We start from the raw sequence: 12981 nt of genomic DNA, 5'->3' as shown, positions 1-12981 counted from the left end.
CGGAGGAAGCGACCCACTTCTTGGATCTTGCGTTCCGTTTGGCCATTGGTTTGGGGGTGATAACCTGAGGAGAGACTCACAGTCACATCTAGAAGTTTAAAAAATTCCTTCCAAACTCTTGATATGAATTGAGGACCTCTGTCTGAGACAATGTCTTCTGGGAGGCCAAAATATCTGAAGACATGCTGAAATAGGAGTTCTGCAGATTCCATTGCTGTAGGTAAACCTTTTAGAGGTATTAATCGCAGCATTTTAGAAAAGCGATCTACCACAACGAAAATGCAAGTATTACCTTGAGATGGGGGAAGATTGGTGGCAAAATCCACTCCAATATGTGACCATGGACGATGAGGGACAGGAAGAGGACGTAGTTTTCCATGGGGCAGATGTCTTGGGGTTTTTGCCATTGCGCATTCCTTACACCCCCTCACGAACCTTCTGATGTCTTCTGCCATATTGGACCACCAGAAGCGATGTTTTAGCAGCGAGAGGGTTTGTTGAGCACCCGGGTGACCAGTACCAGCGGAGTTGTGAGCTTTGGTGATGAGTGATGTCCTATGTTGCAAGGGTACATACTTCATTCCTGGTGGACAGCCCGGCGGAACATTTGTAGTTTCAGGAACTTCATCTTCCTGACTCCAATCAATGGGACACACAAATACCTTCTCTGGTAGAATGGCTTCGGGAGGAGAGAGATCTTCATCTGCCGTGAACATTCTAGACAAAGCGTCAGCTTTACAATTCTTGGTACCTGGACGATAGGAGATGACAAAATGGAAACGAGTGAAGAAGAGGGCCCATCTTGCTTGTCTTGGATTCAACCTTTTTGCCTCGCGGAGATATTGAAGATTTTTATGATCTGTTAACACCGTGAATGGATGGCGTGCACCTTCAAGCCAGTGCCGCCACTCTTCGAGAGCCATTTTGATCGCCAATAACTCCCGGTCACCGATGTCATAATTCTTCTCCGCCGGGCTGAACTTGTGAGAGTAGTATGCACAAGGACGGACGTCAGATGTTTTCCCCTGCTGCTGGGATAAGACGGCTCCGACCCCCGTTGAGGAAGCATCCACTTCTACAATGAAAGGTTTGTTAGGATTTGGATGGATGAGAATGGGTGCTTCACAGAAGGTTTTCTTCAGCAGTTGGAAAGCATTACTGGTGTCTTTATTCCAAGGCAAGAATTTGGGTTTACCTTTTAAGGCAGATGTTAAAGGATTCACAATGAGGCTGAAGTTCTTAATGAATCTTCGGTAAAAGTTTGCGAAGCCTAGGAATCTTTGCAGTTCTTTTACCGTCTTGGGTTGTGGCCAGTTTTTGATAGCTGCTACCTTTCCTTCGTCCATACTCACTCCATGACGTGAGACATCATATCCAAGGAACTGAATGTCAGATTTGTGGAATTCACATTTCTCTGCCTTGATGAAGAGCGAGTGTTGGCGAAGCCTTTGAAGAACTTCTTTCACATGTTGTACATGGACTTTGGGATCACTGGAATAGATTAAAATGTCATCAATGTAGACAATTATGAATCGATTAAGAAGGTTTCTGAAAATGGTATGCATAAAGTCTTGAAATACAGAAGGGGCGTTTACTAGACCATACGGCATGACCAAATATTCCCAGTGGCCAGTAGGGGTCACAAAAGCAGTCTTCCATTCATCACCAGGTCTTATCCTGACTAGATTATATGCACTCCGTAGATCTAGTTTGGTGAAGATATTAGCCCCACGAAGTTGTTCTAGTGCAGTAGGAACGAGAGGAAGAGGGTAGCGAAACTTACGAGTGATGTTATTCAGTCCACGGTAGTCGATACAGGGTCGGAGACCGCCATCCTTTTTGGTCACGAAGAAAAATGGGGAAGCAGCAGGGGAATTGGACGGTTGTATGTACCCTTGTTCCAAAGCCTCTGTGATGTACTTTTCCATGGCTTCCTGTTCTGGTATGGAGAGGGAATAAATTTTACCTTTCGGTACTGGAGCACCCGGGAGGAGGTCAATCGCACAGTCCCATGGCCGGTGAGGTGGTAGCCTCGAAGCTCTCTTGGGACAAAAGACATCCGCGAAGTCCTTATATTCTGGAGGAATAGATACAGAAACATTATCGTTAGGACTTTCAATGGAGGTGCTGCATACCTGAGGTTTTTCAAGAAGATGATGAGGTTTTGGGATATGAGGAAAACATTGTGGAAAACAATGGTCACTCCAGCGTTTAATTTCTCCTGTGTCCCAAGAGAGCTCCGGATGATGTTCAATCAGCCATGGTCTTCCGAGAATCACATCCGCGGTGGAATTCTCCAGGACCAGAAATTTTATCTTCTCCTGATGCAGGATTCCCACTGTCAGAGTGATTTCTCCAGATCGTTGTTTAATGGCTGAGCGGTTGAGGGGTTTTCCGGTGACGGACTGTACCTTTAATTTCTGCTCGATGGATTCTTTCTTGATGTTGTATTGTCGACATAACTGGGAAGAGATGAAGTTCCCTGCCGACCCTGAATCAAGAAGGGCGGACACTATAATGGAGACATTACGGTAGGATAATTTCACTTTGGTAGTTAAAGGAGTGTAAATATGTTTTTCTGGCTGAACCGTACTCACCAAAGCCTGAGGTGGACGGATAAGACATTCTGAGATGAGATGTCCTTTACTGGCACAGTATAAGCACAACCCTTCCTTTATGCGGCGTTGTCTCTCTGACAGTGGGATACGAGTGGAATCCAACTGCATCAGTTCTGGTCCTGGAGGGGACGGCTCTGGTGAGCGATAGAGTGCAAATGAGGATTACATGCTAGCATACGATTTTCTGTTCGGATTGCTCTCTGAATAAAGCGTTCACGCCCAATGCTATCATCAAAAGGTGCTAGTTATAGACGAAGATTTGCATTTAAACCGTTATGGTAGGTGGTTATGAGTGCTCGTTCATCCCAACCACTAGCGGCCGCTAGCGTGCGAAAACGTAGAGAAAACTCCGCTGCCGATTCTTTACCTTGCTTTATATTGTAAAGTTCATCACAGATTGAGTTGTCACCTTCTGGAAATCCGAAAACTTCTCGAAAGTGTTCACTAAAGGCATGATAGGACGGATCCATTTTGTTCTCGGATGGAAACTGCCCAGTGAAGCGCTTTTCCGGTGGGTAGAGACATAATGAACGCTATTTTACTACGATCTGTGGGAAAACGATTTGGTTGCATCTCAAATATAAGCTCACATTGCAATATGAATCCCTTGCACTCAGTCGCCTCACCAGAGTGGATTCGGATGAGCCATGGGAACTGTGTTTACGGTAGCCTGAGGGGTTGCAGTTGTCTGATGTGTCTGTAGCAACTCGGTGCGTATGGTGTCCACAAGGCTCTGGAAAGCATCCTGTTGAGACTTAATTTGTTTTTGTCGGTCCGGTCTTCTGTCACTGACAGAAGACAACGGAGACAGATATATATATAAAATGTAACAAAGTTTATTGAATGACGAAGTAAATGCAGAATGTTGGTAAATAATGATGATATCCAGGGGAAATCCACAGACACACAGAAACACTGGGGAAGATATAATCCAGATGATGATGATGATGATGATGATGATGGTGCTCAGGAGAAGTTCTGTAAAGACACATATGTTAGAGAGTCTGGTATACACATGAACAATAGCGTACTTGTGACGAGACCGGACGGTGTCTGTTTGTTTGTGGCTGGTATTTAAAGTGAGGATTTGATGAGGGGTGACAGGTGCAGTTGATTAGTATTCTGGTGATGGTGATCTGTGCTGATGAGGGGTGTGTGTGGAAGGACCTGGCAAATCCGTGACAACTGTATGCAAGTCTATTATTTCTCCATGAAAGTGCTTTTGTGAATAACAAATCCTTGTTGGAAATAACATAGCTAGCAAGCGGAGTGCAGCTAATGTAGTGTGTGTTTACAAATAAGCGTTTCCTCCGGTTGGTGCTCAATGTGTTTTTAGTTCAGGAGGTTTCTACCGGGAAACAAATTAACACCGAGGTTGTGTCCAAAACATACGGACCTGACCATTAAATCGTTAAAAACACTGCATAAAGCGGTTTTATTCTTAAAACATCAGTGTCTCTTCAACGAACATTTGCCGAGCGTCAGCGAGCCAGCTGGATGGAGTGGAGCTGCTAAGGTGACGCAGCTAAAGTAAAGCAAGCGGGTGCACCGATAATATTGGATGTAACTTGCAGTAATTACCAAAAACATGAACCTTATTTGACAGCAGCACTAATTGAACTATTTGACCATATGCATTTGATATACAGACCGTGACCGGAATGCACTCACAAATCGCGCTGCTATTAGAAACATTTAACTGTTTCCAGACTGAGCATGGACACAAACAAGCACAAGACCGTTAAAAAAAGCAGCTGCCTATCAGCGTATACAGTAGTGTTTCCTAATCCTGGTCCTCGGGCACCCCCTCCCAGAAAGTTTTAGATGTCTCCTTATTTAAAACACCTGATTCGACTCATCAGCCTCCTTCCAAAATGGTAAACATGTGTCCCTAACAAGCTGATGATTCGAATCAGGTGTGTTAAATAAGGAGACATCTAAAACTTTCTGGGAGGGGGTGCCCGAGGACCAGGGTTGGGAGGCACTGGTATACGGAATGAAGTCAAAACGGTCTCGGTTTTTAGACCGGCAGTCTGCCTGTGCCCTGGTGCTCCCCCTCCAATCTCATTGGGCCAGCTAGATTTACTGTCAACCTGAAAATGCCCACCGCACCATTGGACCAGAGAGCTGTCAATCACTGTTTGATTTGAGACTCGCGCGAACGCGAAGCGAGCACAGTAGTTGCACGTTTTTAAAACAGGAGGAAAGAGACAACACGACACCCACCGCACCATTGGACCAGTTGTCAATCACTGTTTGATTTGAGACTTGTGCGAACGCAAAGAAGGAGTGGGCGCCCCGCCACAGACTCAACACTGGCACAAATCAACACAAATCAAATAGATTTTTCATGATTACCATTTACATTTTTATTTTACTATTTAAAACAGCTTCGTTCGATTTTGCAAGCGCTCAGCAGCGCCTCTCTCTCGCGTGCACGCTTTCCACTGCTGCGTGCGGAACCTCGACAGTGCCTCTCTTACATGACACTGAGTGAAGGAGTTAAAAGTTGGCGGCGTTTTCCACCTGGGTTCCTCCGTTGTCTTTTCACGTAAAAGTTAACAGTCAACAGATGTTACTGACAGAAGACGGTTGATCGAGTATTATGACTTAACGAAAGGTTAGTGTTTCCCCCCCCCACACACACACACACCAGTTCTCTGTGCACAAGCTCTCTCTCGCTCCCTATGGTGCAGTATGGGCGCGCACGCGTAACAGTATTCTCTGATATATTTGAATTTGCGCTGAATTGTCTGCGCTATACGCGATCTACAGTTAAACTATCACTCGCATTAAAAAATAAAAGCGCTCATAAACACAATCAGATGAGAAGAGCAACCCTGCATGAGACACACCGGTAATCCGAAATCATCAGCTCTTCAATGTAAATTGTATCAGACAATGTCGCATTTAAATCAGGATTTTAGCAGTATTAAGTAACAGCTGGTTGGATTAAACACGAGGTGCTGTTGGGTCGTGTTTAGTCACTAGCTTAAACTCTTTCTTTATGTCTGACAACAGAACAGATAAAATGTAAAAATAGCATTCAGTTGTGTTAAAATACAATATAATAAACAATGAAAATCAGATCAGACAGAGAAGAAAAACACATTTTTAAGTAGGCTAATATTTTCCCAAAATCCTAATATGTCAGAACGTTAACTAATACCAGCTACACGCAATTTAAATAGCCTACTTAAAGGAATAGTTCACTTAATTTAAATGGCCATATACCTAAACTTGTTTCAAACCTGTATGAGTTTCAAAAAAGAAAAGAGTTAAGAATGTCGGTAACAAAAATCAGTTGATGGATCCCATCGACTTCATATGTAGGAACAAAATAACATGGGGTTCATCAACTTTCTGGCTACTAAGATTCTTCAAAATATTTTATTTTGTGTTCAGCAGAAGAAGAACTCATACAGGTTTTAAACAACTTTAGGATGAGTAAATTATGACAATTTGTTTAAAGTGAACTATTCTGGAACAGAACTGTGCTGCCTAATCCATGTAAAATACAAAAAAATGTATACCATCTATATTACAGCATGTGGCATTGCACAAGAACCATGCTTTTTCTAAACCAGTATTTATTTTCATTTGAATTTTCTGATTGCCCCCCCCCCCCGACTGGTTCTTGGTCCCCCCTGTGTCCCCCCATTTATAAAATCCTGGAATCGCCCCTGCCTGTGCCATTCCACCCTAATCCGGACTGCAAATGAAATGTTAATATCCACCATTTACAATCCTTCCTTTAAGGTCTGTTCTGCTTTTAACAGCTCAAAGCTATTACTCTCTGTAGCTTTCGAGTCCGTTGTAGGCTACAGGTAAATTTTGCAGTTGTTGTAGTTAACTTTGCAGCGCATGTTATTGTCGGAAATGGTCCTGGTCTGGGTTTCCCGATAACGATTAAACTTAGCACTTAAGAGCACTTTCTACAAGCTACTTAACGAACATTCGTTGTTCATTTACGTGCGTTTCCCAAAGATGCACGTATAATGACTGGGTAGGAGTGACAGGACGCAAACGCAAAGTTCAAAATAAATAACATTTAATAATAAAAACACGAGGGCTGACATGGTGAATACAGGAACACAGGAACATCAATACAGGTAACAGACAGGGTGGCAATGACAATAATCCGGCACAGGCTGACAGAACAAAGGCATATAAATACAAAGACAATTAACTCATTCACCGCCATTGACGAGTTATCTCGTCATTTATGAGTTCATATTTAACTAATAAGTATGCCATTCTGGACGAATTTCAAAGTGAAAGTGTAATACCGCTTTTATCCACCAGATGGCGCCAAAACGAATTTATCAAAAACGGAAGTTAAAAAAAATAACGTTTTATTTTAACTCTCTTCATTCTGAGTCTGATCTCTAACATAAATTTCTTTACAAAAACGCAATTTTTTAATCTTTTTGCTCAAAATGTTGTATTTTTGAAGAGAAATATCTATATTTCAGTGGTTAAATTAAGTAGAAAAAGTAAATATATAATGAAACGTTTTTCCCCATTTTGTTTGTTTGTTTGTTTGTTTATTGCTTGTTTGAAAGCAGAGGGTGTGTTCTTTAATTTGATATAATTTGTATGTTTATATATTTATAGAAAATAATTTTTCCTGCAAGGAATTTTGTGAAAATTTTGTTAAAATCACAAAAATGCAGGTGGGCAACTTTTCTCAAAAAGGCTGGCGGTGAATGAGTTAAACATATGACAGGTGTGGTGTGTTGGCGTAATGAGTCAATGAGAGTCCAGGGCTGCGTTCAGCCCCAACTAAACGTTACACAACGTTTATTAAACTGAAACGGTGATGCATTGAACACCCTGTTGTGATGACGCAAGAGTTGCAACTACGGTAGCTGAGAGGCCATTCTTTGTGTTCTTTTTTAAATGTTCCTGAAGCCTGATGAAATCGTTATAAATGTGTGTTTAATACTGTAAAAGACCCTCAATGTTACAGTCACTGACCTTGCCATCCAAAATGAAAGACAACATTCCAACTTGAACCCATTGAGCGAGCTGTCTCTTTACTACCGCGTGGTTTTTTACATCTTGCCGCTGATTGGGCCGACATTTCTGACACACCCACCAAACAAGAGAAAACGCTTCCAAAACCTGTTGCATTCCGTTGCACACCGTTTCCAGGAAACATGTCGTTCAACCCGGAAACCGTAGCAAAACGTTCCGCACCGGTGTGAGATTGAACGTGCCCCAGGTGAAACGGATAAGTGCAACACACAAAACATGTCACGGACTAGCCGTGACACTCTCAGGGAAATTATTAGATGTTGATGGCTTACGTTTCTTTCCCATCACAGAAAACCATCACAGGTTTATCAATGCAATTAAAGTGTTATTTTGTTTTGTACAAAGTAGATGAGGAAAACTAGGACTCCATGTACTCAGCGCGCCGCCATTGTTTGTTTACATTGCGTGAATGGTGCGCTGTAGGATTTATTGCGTTCTGTAAAAAAGGGGGAGTGGCGTTTATCGCATTTTGGGAAAAAAGGGAGAAATGATGACAGAATAACACTGCGGATATTGGATTTTACGTAAAATTAAGAATTTACTTTTAACTACTGACCTGATATAATACTGATTTTGGCAGTAACTCATTTTTTTTCAAAAATGGCGTTTATCGCGTTTTGGAACCAAACTCTTCAAATATACATTAAAAACCTCACATTATCGTCATTGCAGGAGTGCAATTTGCTGGTTGTCCTGCAGGTGATGCTGTAACTCTGTTGTCTTACCATGCACTTATGAATTAACCATTATTTCAGACGATAATGTAATGTTTTAACCCCCTGGGGTCCAAAAACGCGGGGCCGCGTTTTGACGCATTTTTTCCTGTTTCCTGTGACATCCACTTAAAATACTCCGTCATTCATAATTATACACATACATGTAATACATCATTCGAAACTGTGAAGTCTCTACTTTAATGTGAGTGCCTTCATAATAACAACAAAACCGTGTTCTTTTGGCAAATAAAGAAAATAAACAGGGAGTGCATTCAGACATCTCTGTCTCATTGACCATCTTCCTCAAACACGTTACAAACATGAACCGCCAATACTTGTCACACGAACATGATACATATGTCTAAAGAAAGCCTGAAATGTCTACTTTTACATGATGTAATTAAAATCTGAATAAATCATTGCCTGTTTGTGTAATCGACATGTAAGTAAAGAGAGGTACAGTTTTTCTGGCTCGACCTCATTAGCGCTAATGTGATCCCACCTACGTGTGCGCGCCATTCATATGGAATTTACCTGATGCGGGCTATGCAAACAAGGTCAACGCCCCCAAACAATGCTTTAAGAACCAGCGAGTTTTGACAGTTTCATTCACTTATCAACGCGCTGGGAAGATGACACGCTTTACAGGTGAGGAAGCTCTACAGATGCTCCTGGACAGCGATGAAGAGTTTACCGTTTCTTCAGACGAAGAGCAGGACTCCGATGATGAACGTTTGTATTTTGAAGAGCGACTTAATCCAGCTGAGGATATAATTTCTGAAGAGTAAGTTTTACATACATTTGTTGAAATGTTGTGTGATGTAAACTTGTTTATATACTGTATACTGACTATTTGCACGCAGATATTCATAATGACTTTATAGAAACGTTTCGTAAATGGCAACTTGTATTTAGGCTACATTAAAATGATAGTTCTTACATTAAACAGTATGCTGATTAGTGTAATGTGAATATGTTATAAAGCAATATCACTAATATAACTACAGTGTTCATGCCGACTTATCAATAAGACTTCTTTACACGATTATTTGCTCGGGTGTAACATTGTGCTGTAAATGAGCCCGGAGATATCATGCGTTAAACAGTATGATTGTATGGTGTAATGTAAATATACAATATATCATAAAACAATATCACTATTTAGAATATATTTTGACTAGTGTTTATGCCTCAACAAGTCTTGTTTACGCGACTATCTGTTCGGGTGTAAATGTATCGATGTAGTATCGATGTGCTGTAAATGTGTCCGGAGATATGTAATGTGTTAATGTTTAGCCATAAATATGTCCGGTAATGGCCCATTAACAAAGATATACAGCGCATCTCTGTGCCAAATTATGTTATCTCAACTATGCTTTCCTTTGTATTGCTTTATAAGTTTGTTACTGTGGAGAATACATGATATTAATTATTAAAAACTTTTGTAGGAATGCTGCATCATTGTCCTCTTCAGCGGGCATCTGCAGAAATGCGACGGACATTCATACAGGGTAAGTCACATTTGCGGGATTTTCTGTTTCATTAGTAGACTATTACTGATGTTTTGCTTAGTATTTTGGAAAGTACAAGATGGTAATAATGTTTTATGTATATATATATATATATAAAGTAAGCATATCTGTATTTTCATGATACAAATAATGTTTTTTTTTTTAGTAATGTGGCTTCGCCGTCATTTACTCGCACGGGGGCATCCAGAAACGAACCCGAAATTCATAGTGTAAGTTACATTTACCGGCTTTTGTGTTCTCAATATTAGTATTACTGATGTGTTGCTTGATTTTTTTATGCATAAAACTATGATTGATTTTTTAGGAATGTTCCTGCATCACTTTCACCTTCGTTTGATACTCGCATTGGGAGGGAACACAGAAGCGCAATTGAGAACAAGAAAGGGTACGTCCACATGTAACCATTTTTTTTCTTTTATGCATTCACAATATTTGTATTACTGACATGTTGCTTATATGATCACAGTAAATGTTCATCATGCGCAAATATTCATGTATCTGTTCGGGTGTAAATGTTTCGATGTAGCCTAGTATTGATGTGCTGTAAATATGCCCGGAGATATGTAATGTGTTAATGTTTAGCCATAAATATGTCCGGTAATGGCCCATTAACAAACATATACAACGCATCTCTGTACCCAATCTTATCTCAGCTCTTTACTGCCTTAGTTATTGCTTTTGTTACTGTGCAGAATACATTATTAAAAAAAGTTCTCAATATTAGTAATACTGATGTGTTGCTTTGTACTTTGAAAATACATTATATTAATTAAGATATGTTTTCAGGAATGTGTCTGCAACACCAACTTTGTCTGGTACTCGCACGAGGGCACGCAGCTGCGCAACTGGGAACAATAAAGAGTATGTCAACATGTACCCATTTTTCTGTTATGCCTGCACTATATTAGTATTACTGATTTGTTGCTTAGTACTTTGGAAAATACACGATGATACTAATTATGATGATTTTTTTTTTTTAGGAATATGGCTGCAACACTTTCGCTTTCATTTCCTCGCACGAGATCACACAGCAACGCGACCGATATTCATCCAATGTAAGCCACATTTACCAATGTTTCTGTTATGCGTGCACTATATTAGTATTAGTAATGTGCTGCTTTAGTGCTTTGGAAAATACATGATGATGATTTTTTTTTTTTTTTTTTTAGGAATGTTGCTGCATCACTTTCACTTTTACCCGGTACTCATAAACGCCATAGGTCTGCTCAGTTCTCAAAGCAACTGAGATTAATGTGTAAGTACAGTTTATTAAAGTGTCACTACTACAGTAAAATACTGAGTAATATTTTTATTTTATATTTTGTTTTAAATTTTTCTAACCCAAACCATTTATTTATTTATTTACAGATCTACCACTGACAGTGATAAGGCCCCTGTTGCAAAGAGAGTCAAGACCAACATCCAGGCAAGCAGCAGCAGGTCCGTTCTGTCATATAAAAAAGAGACTGATATTGATGTGGTTCCACACACTTTGCGTTTCTTTCCTGCACGGGAACCTGGACCACAGCTGAGTCCTGCAGACGCACACACACCCCTGAGTCTCTTCAAAATGTTTTTTCCTGAGGATGCAGTTTCAACTCTTTGCCATAACACCAACGCTCAGGCTGCCAGGGCAAAAGCAAAGGGTTCCAAGTATAAATGGAAAGATGTCAGCGTCACTGAGATGTACCGCTACATTGGACTACTATTTTATATGGCCATGGTAAAGTTGATGTGGTTTACAAATTTATATCTTATTTTTTATATTGTTTTATATTGTTATATTGTATTTTTATATAAGTATTTTTAGAAGCACACCAAACTGTACATTCACAGCTGACATTTAGAATAATTTTCTTTTAATTAGAGCCATATTGTACTGGTCATATAAAATATTGTTATATGTATACATATTGTTACTTTATTGTTTATAATTACAATGAAGCTTCTTTTATTTATAATTACAATAAAGCTTTTTAACTCTATTGTATTGTTCATGTTTTTAGCATTTAGCATTTGCAACCCTATAAGACTCTTATATTACTAATTTCAGATAAAAATAAAGTCTTAAGTTTTTTGTATTTTATTGTAACCTGTTTTTTTTTAACTACAAGCAAAAGATTTTCTCTTTAAGTCTCCCCACATTCATTCTTTTGTCACAACATTACTCACTGAGCCATTAGGGGGTTGGGTCTCCTCAGGTGTGAAACACATCAATATTCATGACCATTGACCCTCCCTTGCATATTGCCTTTACACAGCAAAAAGTGTCTTACAAAAGTTAAATCAATGTATTGTTTCATGTGAATGAGTGGGTAAAATGAGTAGATAACTTTTTTGCTTGTTCACAAATGTTTAGGATGTGTTCCTTGGCCTTATTTCAGCAACTTTTTGTTTTGATTTTTTTACTAACCACGCATAAACATCATTAACTTAAAAATACAAACATGTACCTTCATTTAACTTACATATTATTAGGGGTGTCACGATTCTCCAAATCCTCGATTCGATAACATTTTCGATTCTAAGGTCACGATTCGATCCGATTCTCGATTTTTACATATTTTTTATATGGCATATAATTTAGACAAAAATTATATGCCATTATTTATTATTATTATTATTATAATACTTTAACATTAACATGCACATTGCAAAACTCGCATGGGGGTTTGTGGGCTTCACTTAATGCGAGAGCTTGTAGAGAGAGGATTCCTTCTTGCACGCACATGACTATGCGCGGTTGGCAGTTACATGGATCGGGCGGATGACGTGACGAAAAATAATATTTTAATTAAATTCGGGCGGGTGCCGGATCGACTGCTTGTTATTAGCTCTGTCCTTCTAAGCATGCGACATCTCTGTCTTTCATAGTGGCAGCCTCAGAAGTTCAAGAAGAGAACTGAAATGAGACGGTCTAGCCTTCTGAGGACCCAAAATTTGCGTCACCTGCTGCACACGCCCCCAGTAGCGCCCACCGCGCCTGTCAGCAGAAAACAGCGGAGACATTTCTGACTTATTAAAATAAATATGTAATCAGAAAAATATTAATTTATTTCAGAACATATGACACAT

At 39.9% G+C, this 12981-nt stretch overlaps 1 long non-coding RNA gene across 1 annotated transcript; it reads left to right on the top strand.

The window, feature by feature from the left end:
* The first annotated feature begins 10210 nt into the window (after positions 1–10210).
* LOC129427137 (uncharacterized) lies at positions 10211–11872 on the top strand. Its single transcript, XR_012373105.1, has 5 exons — positions 10211–10291; positions 10693–10767; positions 10887–10961; positions 11076–11161; positions 11275–11872. It is a non-coding gene; the product is annotated as an uncharacterized lncRNA (long non-coding RNA).
* Positions 11873–12981: the final 1109 nt, after the last annotated feature.

The sequence above is a fragment of the Misgurnus anguillicaudatus genome, chromosome 14 (assembly GCF_027580225.2).
Source record: "Misgurnus anguillicaudatus chromosome 14, ASM2758022v2, whole genome shotgun sequence".
Taxonomy (NCBI): Eukaryota; Metazoa; Chordata; class Actinopteri; order Cypriniformes; family Cobitidae; genus Misgurnus; species Misgurnus anguillicaudatus.
The sequence above is the reverse complement of the archived record's forward strand: the minus strand, read 5'-3'. Positions and strand labels throughout refer to the sequence as shown.